The sequence below is a fragment of the Eubalaena glacialis genome, chromosome X (assembly GCF_028564815.1).
Source record: "Eubalaena glacialis isolate mEubGla1 chromosome X, mEubGla1.1.hap2.+ XY, whole genome shotgun sequence".
In the NCBI taxonomy this organism is placed as follows: domain Eukaryota; kingdom Metazoa; phylum Chordata; class Mammalia; order Artiodactyla; family Balaenidae; genus Eubalaena; species Eubalaena glacialis.
In genome coordinates, this window is record NC_083736.1 from 95,714,865 (window position 1) to 95,734,941 (window position 20,077).

Sequence of the window (20,077 nt, forward strand, 5' to 3'; positions counted from 1 at the left end):
TATTTTATCTTTCTGAATCCATTTTGGTCTCAATTCTGGTCTTTTAAATATCAAGATTATAACTTTCTTGTTATTGGCAATGCCTAATATGTATTTCCTTATTTTTTACATTTTTAACCTATCTGAATTCCTTTAAGTATATCTCTTGCAAAAGCATATTTTTGGATTTTGCTTCAATAGGCCATATGAAAACATTTTTCTTTTAATAAGTGAGTTAAGCACATTTCCATTTACTGATATGATCAATGTCTTTGATCTATTGTGTTCAATTCTGTCATATTGTTTATAAACATACAGAAGTTATATTCTCTTACACTAGACTGTCTGTTTTACTTCTCTCTTTTAATTTTATTTAGAATGATTGTTGTTTTGTTCTACTGGTACTTTAATACAAAACCTTACCTACCCCACTTAATATCCTTGATACAGAATGAAGTCTTACTAATGAATAGAGAAATGGTCAGGTGGTATGATTAGGTAAATCATATAACAAATAATATACATATCATTAAACTTTAAAAATATATGCCAAGTTACTAACCAAAGGAATGCAAATTGGTATCCTGGGCTATCATGCTGACTGAAAAAGATAAGTTGCTTAAAAATATGTATAATGTAATAACTTGACAAAAAATAGGTAAATGAACATGTTTTTTGATATGTATATATATAAAATACATGTATAATATATATAAATTTGTAGAACTCCATTCCTTCCTCTGAATAGATATGTGTGACACTATAGTAGTGAGTTACCCTTTGTGAGCCTGAAATTGCTCATCTGTAAAATGGGCATATTGATATTTACCTCAGAGAGCTGTTAGGAGGAGAAGGAGCAAACCTTTAGAAAGCATCTGATACATAATATTTTAGCAAATATATGTATCATCTCCCCTATGTTCTTCCCCTCACAAAGAGATGACTTAAAAATGAACATCTCATACAGATCAATCAGATTGAAGCAGCAGGAAAGGAAATGCATACATATTTATATGAAGGATAAGATTTGCTGATATTTCTTTGTAGTATGAATTACCTGAGGATGGTGGAAATAAGGGAGCAAATCATCCCCTCTTTACTTTTTAATTGATGTTCTTTGTGATCTTTTTCCCTTCTATTTTGAGACTTGAGTAACAACCTTCTTTTGAGCCCCAGAATGGAGACAGTACAGCATAACAGAGTATTAAGATGGGGCTGCTGTACTACAGACTGAAATCAGAACACCTGGGTCCCATATACCAGATCAGTCCTTCTTTACAGTACCACAATTGTCACCTCCCATGTGCTGGCCTCAGCCCTAACACAGAAAAAAGATTATATATCTCAGTGGTTAGGGACAGGGAATTTAGAGTCAGATGGAGTTGCTTGTATACTTGGGATCATTTAATAACTGATTTTATGATCTTTGGTGAACGTTGAGTCTCTAGGTATGTAGAAAAACCCACATGTAATGAGTATACATTCTAAATGCATGCATAGAGAATATAATGGAAGGAAGTGCAAGGAGAGGATACTACTTCTTTTTTTTTTAATTAATGAGTGGTAGGGTTACTGATTATATTTCATTCTGGACTTAACTCTATTTTCCACAATGTCTAAATTAATATGAATCATTTTTAAAATCAGAATTAAAGGTCATAAAAATATTGCTTGTTAAGAAATATTTCAGGGGCTTCCCTGGTGGCGCAGTGGTTGAGAATCTGCCTGCCAATGCAGGGGACACAGGTTCGAGCCCTGGTCTGGGAGGATCCCACATGCTGCGGAGCAACTGGGCCCGTGAGCCACAATTACTGAGCCTGCGCTTCTGGAGCCTGTGCTCCGCAACAAGAGAGGCCGCGACAGTGAGAGGCCCGCACACCACAATGAAGAGTGGCCCCCGCTTGTCACAACTAGAGAAAGCCCTCGCACAGAAACGAAGACCCAACACAGCCATAAATAAATAAATAAATAAATTTAAGAAAAATACTGTAAAAAAAAAAAAATATTTCAGGCACAAATTATAAAGATAATATAACATACTTCTATATACCCAATATTAAATAATAAAACATTACATATACAATTGAAACTCATTTGAAGTACTTTTCTGACTCATTAGCCTCCTTCTTATCCAGGAGTAACCACTAATAAGAATTTGGATTTTTCATTCTTTATATATTTCTTTATAGTTTTATTACATATGCATATATCCTTATGTGAAATACACTCATTTTGTTGCACGTTTTATCTATAGTTGCCTGCCTATAATGTGTGTTTTGGTTTATGTGTGGATATAGTTTTTGAACATTTCCTCGATTCCTTCTTGAGGGGACTTCCAAGAGAAATTTTCATGACATGTGATTTCATCCTAATCTTGCAATTTGGAAATTAACTCCAATCCCTTCCACAAGATGAGGCTCCACTGAAGTCATGCTTGTGAAGGGAAGGAGAGGGTATTGCTACAAACTGCTCCCTGAGACACATGGAAAGCTGTATCCTCAGAAGGTGGCTTGGTGAGTATGCAGTCAGAACAGGGCTGTTTATTCATTTTGCGAAGGGTTTCTCAAAGGTGTCCTGAAATACTTTCTCCTGCTACAGGGATAGCCTGCAAGGAAGCCACTCTTCTTGAGTACACATAGGATGCCTTCACCAGACCTCAGAGACATATGCATTGCAGTCCTGGTCCTTTCTGACTGTCCCAGTGCAGCACTGCTGGGTGGATAAGTCTGTGCAGTTCTGGGGTTCATTAATACGAAGACCACTTTATAAGGAATAAAGTTGATGTATTTTCACCTTATTTTTCATATTTCTTAGTTGGTTTAGAGTCAAGATATGGAGAAGGGGTGTATTTTCAAGGCCCCTTAAAGACTCAGTCATTTTAGAGCAAGACCATAGGAATAGTTTGGGACCCGGCGAGACACAGAAAAGGGAAAGGAGCTGTGGATCTATTTGTAGACCCACTCCTGAGGGCAGAGTAAACATGTGCTCCATAAGGGCAGGTTGGTTCAAGAACTTTGAAGGGAGAGGGCCTGGGCTGTGCAACCTGTTTGTTCAACCAACCTCACTAATCAGGTAAGTGATTCTCTAGATAGAGGAGTGAGTGTATAGAGAGGTTACATGGGTTTGGCCGTGGCTGTCCCTCCATGTGGAAGAAAATATTGGGAATGGAGGCTAGGAATTCCCCAGGAAAAAACAATGTATCGTTCAATTGACCCAGGTTTCTGCCTATTAAATGACTATGATGTTTTAGGCCTGCCTCCCTGGAATAACTCTGAGATTTGTAAATGACATTTTTGTATATGTATCAAGATCATTGGGTTACATGATTATAGAGAGTTCTCAGTTCTCTGCCACAGATGGCTAACTGCTTAGCATGGGCTGTGATAGTAAACGTTCACCCTCAGAGGGAGGGCTAACTCATCTGCAGGAACCCTACATACTTCCCTGGGTCTCTGTGTTCTGATAATACACCCCTACTGTCTCTTTAAAGCAAACACAATTCCTGACGACAAGCACATGTTTTGTCCCACGAAACTGGACAGATTTTTTTGCCAGTTGCCGGGGTCCCAGTCTAGTGCTTCTAATTAGTATGTTTTCCAAGTGGCAGCCTGAAGAGCTACGGTGTTTTGCTTTAAGCTAAAGACAAGGGGGTGGAGGAGGGTGGGGAGGTATTTAAGGTGGTGGAGGACCTGCCTGAGCCAGGCGGTTACTATAGAAACGTGACGTCAATAAGGCGACCTTGACGACTTTTTAATGGAGACAGAAGCGGCCTGGCAAGGAGAGCAGGTTTCTCCTTTAGGTGTTTGGAACTGAGTTGGGAGAGTGGGTACCCGCGACGGGGGCTGGACCACCCTGCAGTGTGGGGAGACAAAGGGATCCACATCCAGGTCACTTCTTTCCCGCTTTGGGGCTCGGTGCCCGGGCTGTCTCGTAAGTAAAGCCATTGGGGTCCTGCCCGGCCCCAGTGGGTGTGGTGTCCTGCTCCAGGGGTGTCCTGGAGCCACTTTCCTTCTAAAGGCAGGGGCGCGGGAGGTGAGACAGGTAACGACTCTTTCTGAGCCTCAGCTTTCCCCTCTGTAAAATGGGGATAAGAACGCTTTCCCCACAGGGTCACTGTGAACATTCAGTGATAACACATGAATAAGCCGAAGGCCCTGTGGTTATTCCGGGATCATAAATGTTTGTATGAATTCAGGCCACTTCTTATTCCATTTCCCACTTTGTTCTTAGGGGACATATGAGGAAAGGAGAAGAAAAAGGCCCTGGTGGGAAGCTCATTGTACCTTTTCGTTGTTAGCATCACTATCCAGTTGTTTCAGTGTCATTGTCACTAACCCATTGCCTAGCATTGTGCGGGGCACACAGTTACACCAGTAAAGCATGGTAATTGCTGGATCTGTCTCTCCCTGTGCAGCTCCTCATGCCAATGGCCTTGCTCATATCAGGTGTCTGAAGGAGGCAGCTTCTAAGGATCTGTGTCCTGATGGCTGCTGGAGCTTCTACTCCAGGTTCAAGGGCAGCAGCTTCCAGGAGACCACAACACTTTACGTCTTCAGCTGGAGATGACACCTGACTCAGGTGAGTTCATTGATCTGAACAAAAGCATGTTGTGGAATAGCTCCTTGAGGTTCATAAACTAACCTAAAAGTAGACAAGCTACTTTGATCTCATCATGGAAGAAGAGGTTTAGCAGGTGGAATTTCATTCCATCAGCAGCTACATGCTTTGCAGTAGCCCTTGAGGCCCATCTTAAAGAAGACTTTTTTGCCAAAAAGCAATGACTAGTCCAGTTGGAGAAGGAAACTGGGCTTTAACATGCATTTGCAATAAATATACCTAATTTGTTCTCACTGTATAAATAATAATCAGTGATTCCCATCCCATCAGATGAGGATGCAAATATGCAGTTGGTTATTCTTTTAGCAATCTGGCATTGTAATGTAGTTCTTCCCTGGTGACCACATTTTCTTTTCCATTATATAAGGTAATTTTAAAGAGCTAGTTTCCAAGTTTCCAAGTGTTAGATAAAAATGTCAGTTACTAGATCTTAATATTTTAAATATCTTAATATTTAAAAAAATGTTTTTTACCCTAGAGTTTACCCTATAATAATGGTACTCAGCCATGTTCCCTTAAAAAACCACTTACTCTTAATATCATTATGATTATTTCTCTAGGATATAATATTTTTATTCATGTACTTCAGATGGAAATAGAAATCAACTTTCTCTAAATATTTGGATATATTTCTTTGCAAGTGATTATTTCTATTTTGGGTATATGTAGTATGGACCAATTTGATAAGACCATGTGGATCTGTCAGTGTTACAAAGGCATAATCTTGGGAATCTTTCAAATGATTAACTGCATTGAAGAATTATGAATATATAAATATATTTCAAACTCTTTCTTGAGGTTTGTTAACATACAATACAGTGCATACTTGAACTGTGTGCTCTAATAAGTTTTGATACATGTATGCACCTGTGAATCCAATACTACCATCAAGATAATGAACATACCGTCAAGATAATGAACAAAAAGCTCCTTTGTGCCCCTCTGTAATGCCCCCTTGTGCCTCCTTCTCCATGTCACCCTACCCCTTTCCCAGGCAACCAGTGATCTTCTGTCACTATAGATTAGTTTTCCTTTCCTATAATTTTATGTGCATAGAATCATACTATATTCTCTTTTGTCTTGTTTTCTTCAACCTAATTATTTCTACATTTACCCATTTGTTGCATGTATGACTAGTTCCTTCTGTTTTATTGTTGACTACTATTTTATCAAATGGATATACCACACTTTGTTTTATCCATGCACCTGGTAAAGGATATTTGTTTCCAATTTGAGGCTCTTGTAAAAAAAAGCCGCTATGAATATTTACGTGTAAGTCTTTGCTTGGATATACGCTTTCTTTCTCTTGGGTGAATACTTAGGACTGCAATGGCTGGGTTGCATGGTAGTTGTAAGATTAACATATATGAAACTGCTAAACTGTTTTCCAAAGTGTTCTCACCATTTTTCACTGCCACCAGCAGTGTATGAGCGTTCCACCCTCCAAAACCTTGCCAAGACTTGGAATGGTCAGCCCTTTTAATTTTGGCCCTTCTCAGAGGGGTGTAGTGGGATTACATTTACCTTATGATTAATGACGTTGAGCAACTTTTCATGTGCTTATTTGGCATTTGTATATCTTCTTTGGTGATCTGTTCAAATTGTTTGCCTACTTATTTATTGCCATGTCTGTTTTATCTTACTGACCCTTGTGAGTCTTTTAAATTCTGGATACAAATCCTTTATCAGATAGCTGATTTGCAAATATTTTCTCCCAGTCAATGGCTTGTCTTTTAATTCCCTCAACTGTGTTTTTGGGAGAATAGAAGTGTTTAATTTTGAGGAAGTCTGGTGTATCAATTTGTTCATTTATGTTTTTGATTTTGCTTTTGATGTTATAACTAAGAAATCTTCTCCTAACCTAGAGTCACAAGAATTTTATCCTGTGTTTTCTTCTGGAAGTTTCATAGTCTAGGTTTAATATTTAGGTCTGTGATTCATTTTGAGTGGACTTTTGTATATGGTACATTATATGGATACAGTTTCCTTTTGTGCATATGGATACCCACTTGTCCCAATACCACTTGTTGAAAAGATATCATTTCTCCACTGAACTGCCTTTGTAGATTTGTCAAAAATAAGTTGCCTATATATGTGTGGATCTATTTCTAGACTCTTTGATATACATTTGATATACATTTCTACCTTCATCCCAATACTACACTGTCTTGATTACTGTAGATTTAAAATGACTCTTTACTCACAGACTTCAAAAACAAACAGTTACCAAAGGGGAAAGGTGGGGGTGTTGGTAAATTAGGAATTAGGGATTAACATACACACTACTCAATAAAAAATAAAGTTATAATGAAGAAGAAAAAACATACACACTACTATATATAAAATAGGTAATCAACAAAGATCTACTGTATAGCACAGGGAACTCTACTCAATATTCTGTAATAACCTATATGGGAAAAGAATCTGAAAAAGAATGGATATATATATATATGTATAACTGAATCACTCTGCTATCCACCTGAAACTAACACAACATTGTAAATCAACTATACTCCAATATAAAATAAAAATTAAACAAAAAATACTTGCACAAAAAATAAATAATAAATAAAATGAGTCTTGAAATAAGATAGTGCTTATCCTCCAATGTTGTTCTTCTTTTCAGAGTTGTTTTCGTAGTCTAGGTCCTTTGCGTTTCCACATGACATTTAGAATAAACCTGTCAATTTCTTTTTTAAAAAAGCATACTAGGTTGTTTCCATGTCCTGGCTATTGTAAATAGAGCTGCAATGAACATTGTGGTACATGACTCTTTTTGAATTATGGTTTTCTCAGGGTATATGCCCAGTAGTGGGATTGCTGGGTTGTATGGTACTTCTATTTTTAGTTTTTTAAGGAACCTCCATACTGTTCTCCATAGTGGCTGTATCAATTTACATTCCCACCCACAGTGCCAGAGGGTTCCCTTTTCTCCACAGCCTCTCCAGCATTTATTGTTTGTAGATTTTTTGATGATGGCCATTCTGACCAGTGTGAGGTGATACATCATTGTAGTTTTTTTTTTTTTTAAGACACTAATGAAAGAGGGGAGGACTTTTTTTTTTAATTATTTATTTATTTATGGCTGTGTTGGGTCTTCGTTTCTGTGCGAGGGCTTTCTCTAGTTGTGGCAAGCGGGGGCCACTCTTCATCGCGGTGTGCGGGCCTCTCACTATCACGGCCTCTCTTGTTGCGGAGCACAGGCTCCAGACGCACAGGCTCAGTAATTGTGGCTCACGGGCCCAGCTGCTCTGCGACATGTGGGATCTTCCCAGACCAGGGCTCGAACCCGTGTCCCCTGCATTAGCAGGCAGATTCTCAACCACTGCGCCACCAGGGAAACCCCCTCATTGTAGTTTTGATTTGCATTTCTCTAATGATTAGTGATGTTGAGCATCCTTTCATGTGTTTGTTGGCAATCTGTATATCTTATTTGGAGAAATGTCTATTTAGATCTTCTGCCCATTTTTTGATTGGGTTGTTTGGTTTTTTGATATTGAGCTGCATGAACTGCTTGTATATTTTGGAAATTAATCTCTTGTTGGTCGCATCATTTGCAAATATTTTCTCCTAGTCCATAGGTTCTTTTCGTCTTGTTTGTGGTTTCCTTTGCTGTGCAAAAGCTTTTAAGTTTATTAGATTCCATTTGTTTATTTTTGCTTTTCTTTCCATTGCTTTAAGAGACAGATCCAAAAACCTATTGCTGCGATTTATGTCAAAGAGTGTTCTACCTATGTTTTCCTCTAGGAATTTTATAGTATCCAGTCTTACATTTAGGCCTTTAATCCATTTTGAGTTGATTTTTGTATATGGTGTTAGAGAATGTTCGAATATTCTTTTACATGTAGCTGTCCAGTTTTTCCAGCACCACTTATTGAACAGACTGTCTTTTCTCCATTGTATTTTTTATACAATTTCCAGGTGTTATATTTTCACTGAACTTTCAGTAGCCATATATTTTCACTGAACTTTCAGTAGCCAGATGTTGCTGGGGAATCTTTTTGGCTGAAAGCACAGGCTTACTGTAGGACAGAAAAGATACTTGATGCCTAACACCTGTATTAGTCAAGGTTCGCCAGAGAAACAGAACCAATAGGATGTTTATATATAGATATTTATTTTATAGAATTGACTCATGAGACTATGGAGGCTCGACACGTCAAAAATCTGATGAGGAAGGCCAACAGGCTGGAGACTCAGGAAAGACTTACATACAGTTGGAATCTGAAGGCAGTCTGCTGATCAGCCACAAAGAGTCGATCTTATAGATGAAGTCCAAAGGCAGTCTCCTGGCAGAATTCCCTCTTGCTTAGGGGAGATCAGCCCTTTGGTCTATTCAGGCCTTCAACTCATTAGATGAGGCCCACCCACATTATGGAGGTCTAACTGATTTACTCAAAGTCTACATATTTAAATGTAACATCTTGGAAATTCCCTGGCGGTCCAGTGTTTAGGACTCAGTGTTTTCACTGCTGGGGCCCGGGTTCAATCCCTGGTTGGGGAATTAAGATCCCATAAGCCACGCAGCCAGAAAAAAAAAAACAAAAAAAACCCCATACAATTAAAAAACAAGTAACATCTCATCCCAAAACACTCTCACAAAAACATCCAGAATAATGTGTGATCAAAATCCGGAGACTGTGACCCTGGTCAATTAGACACGTAAAATTTACAACCACAATAATAATGCCTATATTTCCATATCAGCTGTTAGATGTTACTGACAATGTGTTTAAACTAGGGAGGAAAATGTCTGAGAGAAAATTCTACAGGTCATCTCCAGAAAATCAGTCACTAAAATGAAATAGTTTAGTAGCTTTCAACTTTACTGTGTGGTTAGAATTGAATTGTGGAGTTTTCTTCTTTCTCCTCAAGCAAATCCATCTCAATGAATTCTTGGGTTATTGGGTAGTAAGAAAAAGTGGGAGAGAGCATTATGAATGTGGGTACACATGTATGTGCGTGTGTGTGTTTGTGAGTATGTGTGTGTATATTGGTGAAGCTGTGAGGAATATTTACTGTGAGGAATATTTGAGGTTAATTACTGTGTGTTATGTCAGTCCTGCTCAGTTCTGGGCACATGTTAGGAAACAAATCAGGATGGTTGCTGTTTGTTTTATCCCAGCTTTCCTTGCTCAGCATGGTTACCATGGTGACTCAGTGACTGCTATAGGATTTGGTACAGACTGAAAATACATTCCTGATTCTTACCTGAATCCATCATGACTATGTTAGTTGTTAAGTGTTGCTTTTATAATTCTGTCATCCCTTCTAGATTAATAGACATTCAAATGTACAGTGGAGTTTCTCTTCACCCCATCACTTATTTATTTACTCATGTATTTATTTTATGAGTATGGCTCACAGGTTCCTATTTTCCTCAAAGAGTTACCATCTATCATTATAATTACGTATTTCGATGCTAAATTGTCCCAGAACTGGCCAGTGTTAGACCTGTCAAGTTGGCTTCTGTGTCCATTTAATGCCTCTCTAGAATTCTTTAGCATGTACTGGGCTCTCTGAGCCTAGTGTATCCCAATCTGTAAAAAGGAGGTAATGATGTCCACTTCAGAGCGTTACCTTGAGGATTTAGAGAGAAAAAGGCGGAAAAGAACAACCTACACTGTGTGGCATTTAGCAGTCCCTCAAAAATTTAAGCTTCCCTTTCCAACTTTACCTCCTTCATCCTGTTTAGTGTGATGCCTCTGACATTACCATAATAGCATGACCTCCAGAGAGAATACTTAGACATGTAACACAGCAGGGATAAGCCTGCATGTCCATGATGTGAGAGCCTCAGTGTCACTGCTGTGTGTGGAGGGGGCTGTGTGATGGAGCTGGGGAAGAGGAAAAGCATCACTGCACAGCTTCCAGTGAATTGAGTGGGGACAGGCAAGTACATCCTCACTCCTGCCCCCTGTATTTCATGTGCTTTCCCTTCCTTTCACTTTCCTCTCTATTCCATGTGCTGTCTTTTCCCCTTACTCTTCCCTGCAGTGGAACATCAGAGAAGGATGTGGACACTGAGCCCCAGAAACAAGAGCTGATAGAGAAGAACCAAGTGTCATGTTGAATCTGCTAGATGGGTTCCTGGAGCAAGAGTGAAGAGATCGGGCCCCGTCATTGGGACGCTTCAGGTACCTCACTACCTTTTCCCATGGCTCATCTATACAACAGGCTAACAGTACCCAATGCTCCCAACCACCCAGGAATATTGTGGATTTAAGTGTGATCCCATGTGGGAAAGCAATCTGTGGTTGTAGGTGGGTTGAAGAACCAGTGCACTTTCCAGTAATTACATTAACAGACACACTGTGGATATCATAGAACTCTGCATGGTAGGCATTAAATTAATGTTAGTCAAACATCACCATGTTTAAGTCAGGATTTTTCCAAGTGGTCCATGAACTACCTCATCAAAATCATCAGAGGGTACTTGTTAAAATAGCAGATTCCTGGGCTCACTCTAGGTCTGCTGAATCCAAAAGAGGGAGGTGCATTCGGAGGAGTCTACATGTTGGAACAATTTCTCCTGTTGGTTGTGGTATCATCCAAGTTTGAAAGGCACTGCTGTGAATTTGCAAGAAGGTGTTCTTTTTTTTTTTTTTTTCTTTTTCTTTTGGCCATGCCACGTGGCATGTGGGATCTTAGTTCCCTGACCAAGGATTGAACCCAAGCCCCCTGCAGTGGAAGCATGGAGTCTTAACCACTGGACTGCCAGGGAAGTCCCTGCAAGAAGGTGTTCTTACAATTTTGAATCCTTTTGTAAAAAAATTTTTATTGGAGTATAGTTGATTTACAGTGTTGTGTTTGTTAGTTTCTGGTGTACGGCAAACTGAATCAATTATACATATACCCACTCTTTTTTAGATTCTTTTCCCATATAGGCCATTACAGAGTAATGAGTAGAGTTCCCTGTGCTACACGGTAGGTCCTTATTAGTTATCTATTTGTATATATAGTAGTATGTATATAATTTTGAATCCTTTAATGTCTATCTTTGGTGTCAATTTTATCTGCAACTTGGCTTTAAATATCTGTGTCTCCTCTCAGTGGGTCAAAAAGGGAACAATTCTTTCTTTTCAGTAATACTCAGTGTTTTATATGGGAGGGACTGCAATAGTTTCCTAAGGCTGCCATGACAAAGTACCACAAGCTGAGTGGCTTAAACAATAGAAATGTATTGTCTCACAGTTCTGGAGGCAAGAAGCCTGAAATCAAGGTATTACCAGGGCCGTGCTTCCTCTGAAACCAGTTGGGGAATCTATTTGCACTTCTTTGTAGCTTCTGGTGGATTGCTGGCAATTTTTGCATTTCTTAGCTTGGTTCTGTGTAACTCCAACCTCTGCCTACATCGTCACATGGTGTTATCCCTGTTCTTCTGTCTCATGTGGCTGTCTTTTCTCCATTGTATATTCTTGCCTCCTTTGTCATAGGTTATTGACCGTAGGTGAGTGGGTTTATATCTGGGCTCTCTATTCTGTTTCATTGATCTTTGTGTCTGTATTTGTGCCGGTACCATACTGTTTTCATTTACTGTAGCTTTGTGGTATAGTCTGAAGTCAGGAAGTGTGATTCCTCTAGCTCCATTCTTCTTTCTCAAGATTGTTTTGGCTATTCAGTGTCTTTTGTGTTTCCATACAAATTTTAAAATTATTTGTTTTAGGTCTGTGAAAAATGCCACAGTATTTTGATAGGGACTGCATTGAATCTGTAGATTGCCTTGGGTAGTATGGACATTTTAACAATTTTCTTTCAATCCATGAACATGGAATATCTTTCCATTTATTTGTATTATCTTCAATTTTCTTCATCAATATCTTATATAGTAGAATTTTTTAAATGATGTGATTCCTGACCATTCATCCTTGTAAAAACCAAAACACTAGGCAAGATTTTTCTTCTAACCTTTTTTCTTCTATGGTCAGTACTGTATTGTATAACTGCATTTTGCAGATGAGACAATTTAAGTGACTGTAAAGTGAAGTAAAAGTATTCAAACTCACACAGTTTGTAAGTGGCAGAAATAGGGTTTGGACCTATCTGTCTTCAGAGCCCTCACTTCTAAATGGTACACCTAGGAAGATGAAAGAGACATTTGCTGAGCTGTGTCAGCCCATGGACAGTGATGTTAAGTTAGGGCCCTATCTCTTTTAGTGGAAACTATGTATCAGTAGGCATTTTCCCACACACATGGGGGTATTTATTTAAGAAAAATGAAAAGATAAGAATTATAAAGCAAAAAGGTATTAACTGTTATAATTTCTATGCATTAGATAATTTTCTCATTAAAAAATTGTCTTGGACTCCCCAGGTGAATTCTTTTTGTCATGAACTCAGAGTGCTTTTCAGATGGGATCTCATTGCTCTGTGTCTGAGGCCTCCCTTCTTGGGCATCAGGGATGGTCTGACCCCCTTTGATAGGTGAGGGCAGAAGAGGTGTGGTGACTTACTCAAGGTCACCTAGAGTTAGTGGGTGTGGGAGGCATGCAGTCTCAGCCGGAGGTAAGTCCTGGTGGAGACAGTATGTCTCTCACAAAAAGCAAAGTCACTTAAGGGCTTTGCCCCCTTGACTTGGAATGCACTCTGTTCCAGGCCTGAGGGATGTAAAAGAGATTAGTGAAGCTATCTCAAGCCAGGAGACGTCAGGGAACTGAGAGTCCTGGTTGTTCCTTATGGCTGGGGGCTGTGCGTGCCTGGTTAAGGGAAATTATTGTTCAGGAATGATCGTTGTAAACTTGCTGACATCCGTGGTGGTGATTGAACTGAGACGATAAGCAATTTTATGGGTTCATTGTCGGATAATGGGTTCCTCTTCTGTCTATATAAGATTCAGTAGATTCTAAATAAAGTGCCTTGCAACCATCAGTTGTCTTGGTCCTTCTGACCCCATACTCGCGGTGCTATTCAGTCCCTTGCCCCTCTCCGTCGGGACCTGGAAGAAGACCCTCTGCGGTGGCTGGACCATCGCAAGTGGCGCCCGCACAGGGACCTGACGGCTGAGGAAGTACAGAAAAAGAGGTAAGCGGATCCTTATGCAGAATATAGAAGAGTAAGTGGCCGCCACGAATATAATAAGTGAAACAGGAAGCATAAGGCAGATAGAGTCAGAAGTAAAATAAGATGGGACAAAAAGGCTCTAAAGGAGCGTAAGTTGTTCGCCCAAGTGCTGCTGTCTATGTTAAAGGCACGGGGCACAAAAGTATCTACCTCACAGATCTCTGAGTTCTTACAGCATGTATATGAGGTTTCTCCTTGGTTTCCTGAGGGAGGTTCTATAGATGCCGCTATATGGGAGAAAGTAGGGGAAGATCTTCGCAATCATTATAAGGCCAATGGCCCAGCTCAAGTTCCGATTATTACTTTTAGTATATGGAATTTGATCAAGGAATGCTTGGAACCCCTTTATGAAGGGAAACACATTAAGCCTATTTCTTCTGCTCTGCCACTTGCGGAGGTTGCAATCAGCCCTCCATTTTCAGATGAGGATGTGCCTTTTGATCTTGCTGAGGAAGCTGCACGATATGAAAAGAATAAATATCCTAATGATGATGTTTTATTAGCTCTGGTGGAAAAGTCTCTTAAAAAATTGAATGTGAGTAAGTCACATGATGCTGTCCCTTTGAGCCTGCTGCAGAGGGCTGTTCAAGGGGCAATGCAGAGAGGAGAAGATCCTTTGTTTTGCTGCCCGGTTATTGAAAGACCAGATCCTAATAATCCTCAGCAGGGTATTAGGGAACATCAGGCTATGCCTTTTAAAGTTTTGAAAGACCTAAAGGCAGCATGTGCCCAATACGGGGCTACAGCCCCTTTTACAACAGCTATGATTGATACTATAGCCGGGGAGGCTTTACCTCCCTCGGATTGGAAATCTATTGCACGAGCCTGCTTAAATGGGGGGGGGGGGCGGATTATCTCATGTGGAAATCAGACTTTTATGAGAGGGCTGCTGAACAAGCTGAAAAGAATGCTGCTCACAATATTCCTATTGGTTATGACATGTTGGTAGGAGAAGGACAATATATGTCTTTGCAAGATCAGCTCACTTATCCAGCAATGGCCTATCCTCAAATTAATCATTTAGCTCTACAAGCCTGGAGAAAATTGCCTTCCACTCAAAAAACAGAAGATATTTCGAAGATTAGACAGGGGCCCGATGAACCTTATGCAGATTTTGTGGATCGGCTGCTTCAGGCAATGGGGCGCTTGATAGTGGATGGCCCTACTGGAACTATTATAGTGAAACAATTGGCTTTCGAAAATGCTAATAGTGCTTGCCAAGCGGCTATTAGACCTTGGAAAAAAAAAGGAACCTTAGAGGATTATATTCGCCTTTGCTCAGATATTGGACCTGCTTATGTACAAGGAGCTGCTATTGCTGCCGCACTTACAAAAGCCGGCATAGTCCAACCTACTAGAAAAAGGGGTCCATGTTTTAAATGTGGCAGACCTGGTCATTTTGCCAAAGACTGTAGGGCTACCCCCGGTGCCAAGGCTGGCCTAGGGGTGGAGGCGCCTACAGGACCCAGGGCACCTGGTTTGTGTCCTCGATGTCAGAGAGGAAAACATTGGGCTAAGGAATGTCGATCTCAGACCCATAGAGATGGAACTCCTCTGTCGGAAAACTTCTTGCGGGGCCCTCCCCGGCCCCACCAAACAATAGGGGCAATGACCATCTGCCCTCCACAGAGTGTCCCCAAGAGTCTAGGAAACCTGTCTATTTGTCCTCCTCAGACTATACCCAAGAGTATTATGAAGCAAAATCTCGGCCCGGTATCTCCTCCCTGTTCCGAGCCACGCCCGATAGCGCAGGATTGGACCTCAGTGCCTCCTCCAGATACGTATTAACACCTGGAATGGAGCCTCAAGCTTTACCTACAGGAGTTTTTGGGCCTTTACCTCCGGGGACAGCTGGCCTTGTTTTAGGCCGGAGTAGTGTTTCTATGAAAGGATTAACTATCCTGCCAGGAATTGTAGATGCTGATTATGAGGGAGAAATTAAAATTATGGCTTACACATTGAAGAAAATTATTACTATTAACTCAGGTGATAAGATTGCTCAACTTATTCTGTTTCCATATGTGCCTGAGGGAAACATATTACAACATCAGAAGAGGGGAACTAAAGCTTTTGGCTCCTCTAATGCAGCTTATTGGGTTCAAAAAATAGGAAGGCAACGCCCACAGATGCAATTGATGATTAATGGTAAACGGTTTTTGGGGCTCTTGGATACTGGAGCTGACGTGTCAGTTATGACACAAATCCATTGGCCAAAACAATGGCCTGTTCATTCACCCATTTCGGAGCTACAAGGAATAGGGCAAACAACTGCTCCTCTACAAAGTGCTCAATTGTTAAAATGGCAGGATTCAGAAGGACATATGGGTTATTTTCAACCTTACATTATTCCTGGATTACCCATTAACTTATGGGGCCGTGATATACTTAAAGATATGGGAGTGTTATTGTGTAGCCCTAACTCTACTGTGACTAATATGTTATTAAACCAAGGTTTTCTTCATAATGAAGGCGTAGGCATTAATCAACAGGGAATTGTTGAACCTGTTGTTCCAAGGACTTTCACTAATAGACAGGGACTGGGTTTTTCTTAGGGGCCTTGGAGTCTCCTCCACTCACTGCTGATCCCATAACATGGTTGAGTGATTCACCTGTGTGGGTGGACCAATGGCCCCTGACTCAGGAGAAATTATTAGCTGCTCGTCAATTGGTCAATGAGCAATTATCATTAGGACATTTAGAACCTTCTATTAGTCCTTGGAACACTTCAATATTCGTTATACAAAAAAAGTCAGGAAAATATCGACTATTACAAGATTTAAGGGCTGTCAATCAAACTATGTTAATTATGGGAGCATTACAACCAGGTCTTCCTTCTCCTTCGGCCATTCCTTATACTTTTCATATTATTGTTATAGATTTAAAGGATTGTTTTTTTACTATTCCCTTACATCCTGAAGATAAAAAGCGTTTTGCATTTAGTGTGCCTGCTGTTAACTTTCGAGAGCCTATGAAACGATATCAGTGGAGGGTGTTGCCTCAAGGTATGGCTAATAGTCCTATTCTATGTCAGAAATATGTTGCTCAGGCATTGCAACCTGTCCGTCTTCAGTTTCCTGCCTTATATTTAATTCATTATATGGATGATATATTATTAGCTCATTCTAATGTTACTATGTTACAACATGCTTTTGAACAACTACAAAGATCACTTCAAAGTTTTGGCCTAGTAATAGCAGATGATAAGATTCAAAAAACATCCCCTTTTGCTTATCTGGGAAAATTTATCAATACCACAAAAATTATTCCACAGAAAATTGAGATACGTACTGACCAGTTACATACATTAAATGATTTTCAAAAACTCTTAGGAGACATTAATTGGCTGAGACCTTCTTTAAAATTAACTACTGCCCAATTACAACCTTTGTTTGATATTTTAAAAGGCGATTCTAACCCTTTATCTCCGCATACACTGACTTTTCAGGGAGCCAAGGCCTTACAATTGGTCAATGCTGCTATACAGCAAGCTCAATTAACTCGTGTACATTTAGATTTGCCTGTAAAATTAATCATTTGTCCTACTCCACATGTTCCTACGGGAGTTTTGTGGCAACCTGTGGGGATTCTTGAATGGCTTCATATGAAGGTAACTCCTTCCAAAGTTATTACTCCTTATTATGAATTGATTGCTTCTTTAGTACAGATGGGAAGAACTCGATGTATGCAACTTTTTGGCTATGACCCTACGCACATAATTTTGCCTTATAATTCAGAACACTTCACTTGGTCATTACAACACAGCAATCTATGGGGACTAGCCTTTTGTGGTTATTCTGGCCCTATAGACAACCATTATCCTGCTGATAAAATAATACAATTTAGTCTCACTACTCCTTACATTTTCCCCACAATTATTAAACGTTTCTCTCTACCAAATGCCTTTACTGTTTTTACAGATGGATCATCTAATGGCATTGCAGCTATAATCACAGATACTGGCATCCAAATTACAGAACGTACTAACCTGCACTCTGCTCAGCGAGTTGAATTACATGCCATTATTATGGCCTTTCAAAAATTTTCCACGGTATCTTTTAATCTATATTCTGATAGTCGTTGTTTAGTTGAGGTCCTAGTAGCTTTGGAAACTGCCACACTTGGCCATACTAATGATGCTCAGTTGTTTCATACCTTTATGACTTTACAGCATTTAATTCGCACACATCAAGGTCCCGTCGCGGTGCTTCATATCAGAGCATATTCTTCCCTGCCTGGACCATTGACTTTTGGTAACACTTTGGCTGATTCTCTCACTAAATCTTTAGCAGGTGTTGTGACCCAGCCTGCTGCTGTGCAACACGCTCAAAATTCTCATTCTTTACATCATCAATCTTCAGCCATGTTACAAAAACAATTTGCTATTTCTCGAGAGGCCGCTAAACAAATTGTTAAACAATGTTCCCAATGTGCTCCACATCGCCCAGTTCCTCATTTCAGAGTCAATCCTCACGGTCTTCGCCCTGCTCATATATGGCAAATGGATGTTACTCATGTTTCTTCCTTTGGAAAGCTTCAGTTTGTTCATGTAACTATTGACACTTATTCTGGCTTCCTTTGTGCTACTGCCCAGGCTGGAGAAGCCACAAAGCACGTTATTACCCACTTATTTCATTGTTTCGCCTTCATGGGAATTCCCCAAATACTTAAAACGGATAATGCCCCTGGATACACTAGTACCTCTTTTGCTTCTTTCTGTGCTACTTTTAACATCACTCACCTTACTGGTATTCCTTATAAACCTCAAGGACAGGGCATTGTTGAACGTGCAAATCAAGCTCTGAAGCTCACTCTTTCTAAAATACAAAAGGGGGAATATACTAAGACACCCCATGCCTTATTAAATCATGACTTGTTTATTTTGAATTTTTTGACAGTTGATCGAGCAGGTAACACAGCTTTTGAACGTCTGATGGCCGCTTCCACAGCTCAAGGAGCTTCGGCACAGGTGCTGTGGAAGGACCCTCTGACAAATATATGGAATGGACCTGATCCAGTTTTAGTCTGGGGTCGAGGTCATGTTTGTGTTTTTCCTAGAAGTGCTGACTTCCCTCGGTGGCTTCCTGGACGTCTTGTTAGACAGATAGATGACAAGAAAGACCCCGCAGCTGGTTCGGAAGATGCGGCGCCTCTCGCTGAATGCGAAGACTGCTCCAGGGATGGATTCCAAGAGAAGAGGTCGGAAAAGGAAGCGTCCAGCACGAAGGACTCGGCAAAGTGATCCTCCGACTTGGGGTCAATTGAAGAAATTGGTGGCTCAAGCTCAGGAATTAGTGACTGTTCAAAGGACTCCTTTTACCCCTATGACAATGTTTTTGGCTATGTTGGCTGTTCTTTCTACCTCTTCTGTTCAAGCTGATGATTTATACTGGGCTTATGTTCCTGACCCCCCTTTGCTACAACCTGTTTCCTGGATGGATGCCAATTTCCCTGTATTTTATTTTATTTTATTTTTTTTTAATTTATTTTTATTTATTTATGGCTGTGTTGGGTCTTCGTTTCTGTGCGAGGGCTTTCTCCAGTTGTGGCAAGCGGGGGCCACTCTTCATCGCGGTGTGCGGGCCTCTCACTATCGCGGCCTCTCTTGTTGCGGAGCACAGGCTCCAGACGCACAGGCTCAGTAATTGTGGCTCACGGGCCCAGCTGCTTTGCGGCATGTGGGATCTTCCGGGACCAGGGCTCGAACCCGTGTCCCCTGCATTGGCAGGCGGATTCTTAACCACTGTGCCACCAGGGAAGCCCCTGTATTTTATAATGATACCATTTTGGGGGATTTTATTGGAAATATTAAGATGGCAAATATGTCTGTGAATTATTCCAATTGGTTTAGTTATTTTCCTGTATGTTTAAGTCCGCTAAATTTGAAATCAGGATGTGTTAAAGCTATAGCTTTCGAACATACTGTGCAATATGCTGGAAAGGTAGAATCACAATATGCAACTAATAACAGAGTTGCATATCGCTTTACTGGTTCTTCTCTTACTTTATATTGTAGGCAGATAGTAAACCGAGGAGATTCATCTACATTTGTGTATTGGTATAAAGATCATCAATTAATTAACATTCAGGAACGTATTACCCGAGTTAACCCTAAAGATCCTTTTAATCATTCTATACTTATTAAGAATTTACAGCCTTCTGATTCTGGACATTATCTATGTGTAGAAACTTCTACAGGAGGGCAAGGCACCTTACTGGTGGGTCATCAAGTGACCGTGGTTTCCCGGCATTCGCCGGGTCGTTTGCCTTCATTTATCCCTACTGCTTTTCTTCAGTCAAGTTTTGAGGTTTGTAATTCTACTTGGATCTATGTAACGGCGCATAAGTACAATGAATCTGACTGGGATTGGGAAAGAATCAAAATGCATATTCTTAGTGTATGGTCTGACAGCAAGATTAGTTT

At 40.2% G+C, this 20,077-nt stretch overlaps 1 long non-coding RNA gene across 1 annotated transcript; it reads left to right on the top strand.

Moving 5' to 3' along the window:
• The first annotated feature begins 3,742 nt into the window (after positions 1-3,742).
• LOC133082384 (uncharacterized) lies at positions 3,743-19,585 on the top strand. Its single transcript, XR_009698945.1, has 4 exons — positions 3,743-3,909; positions 4,394-4,557; positions 10,594-10,733; positions 18,712-19,585. It is a non-coding gene; the product is annotated as an uncharacterized LOC133082384 (long non-coding RNA).
• The last annotated feature ends 492 nt before the right edge of the window (positions 19,586-20,077 follow it).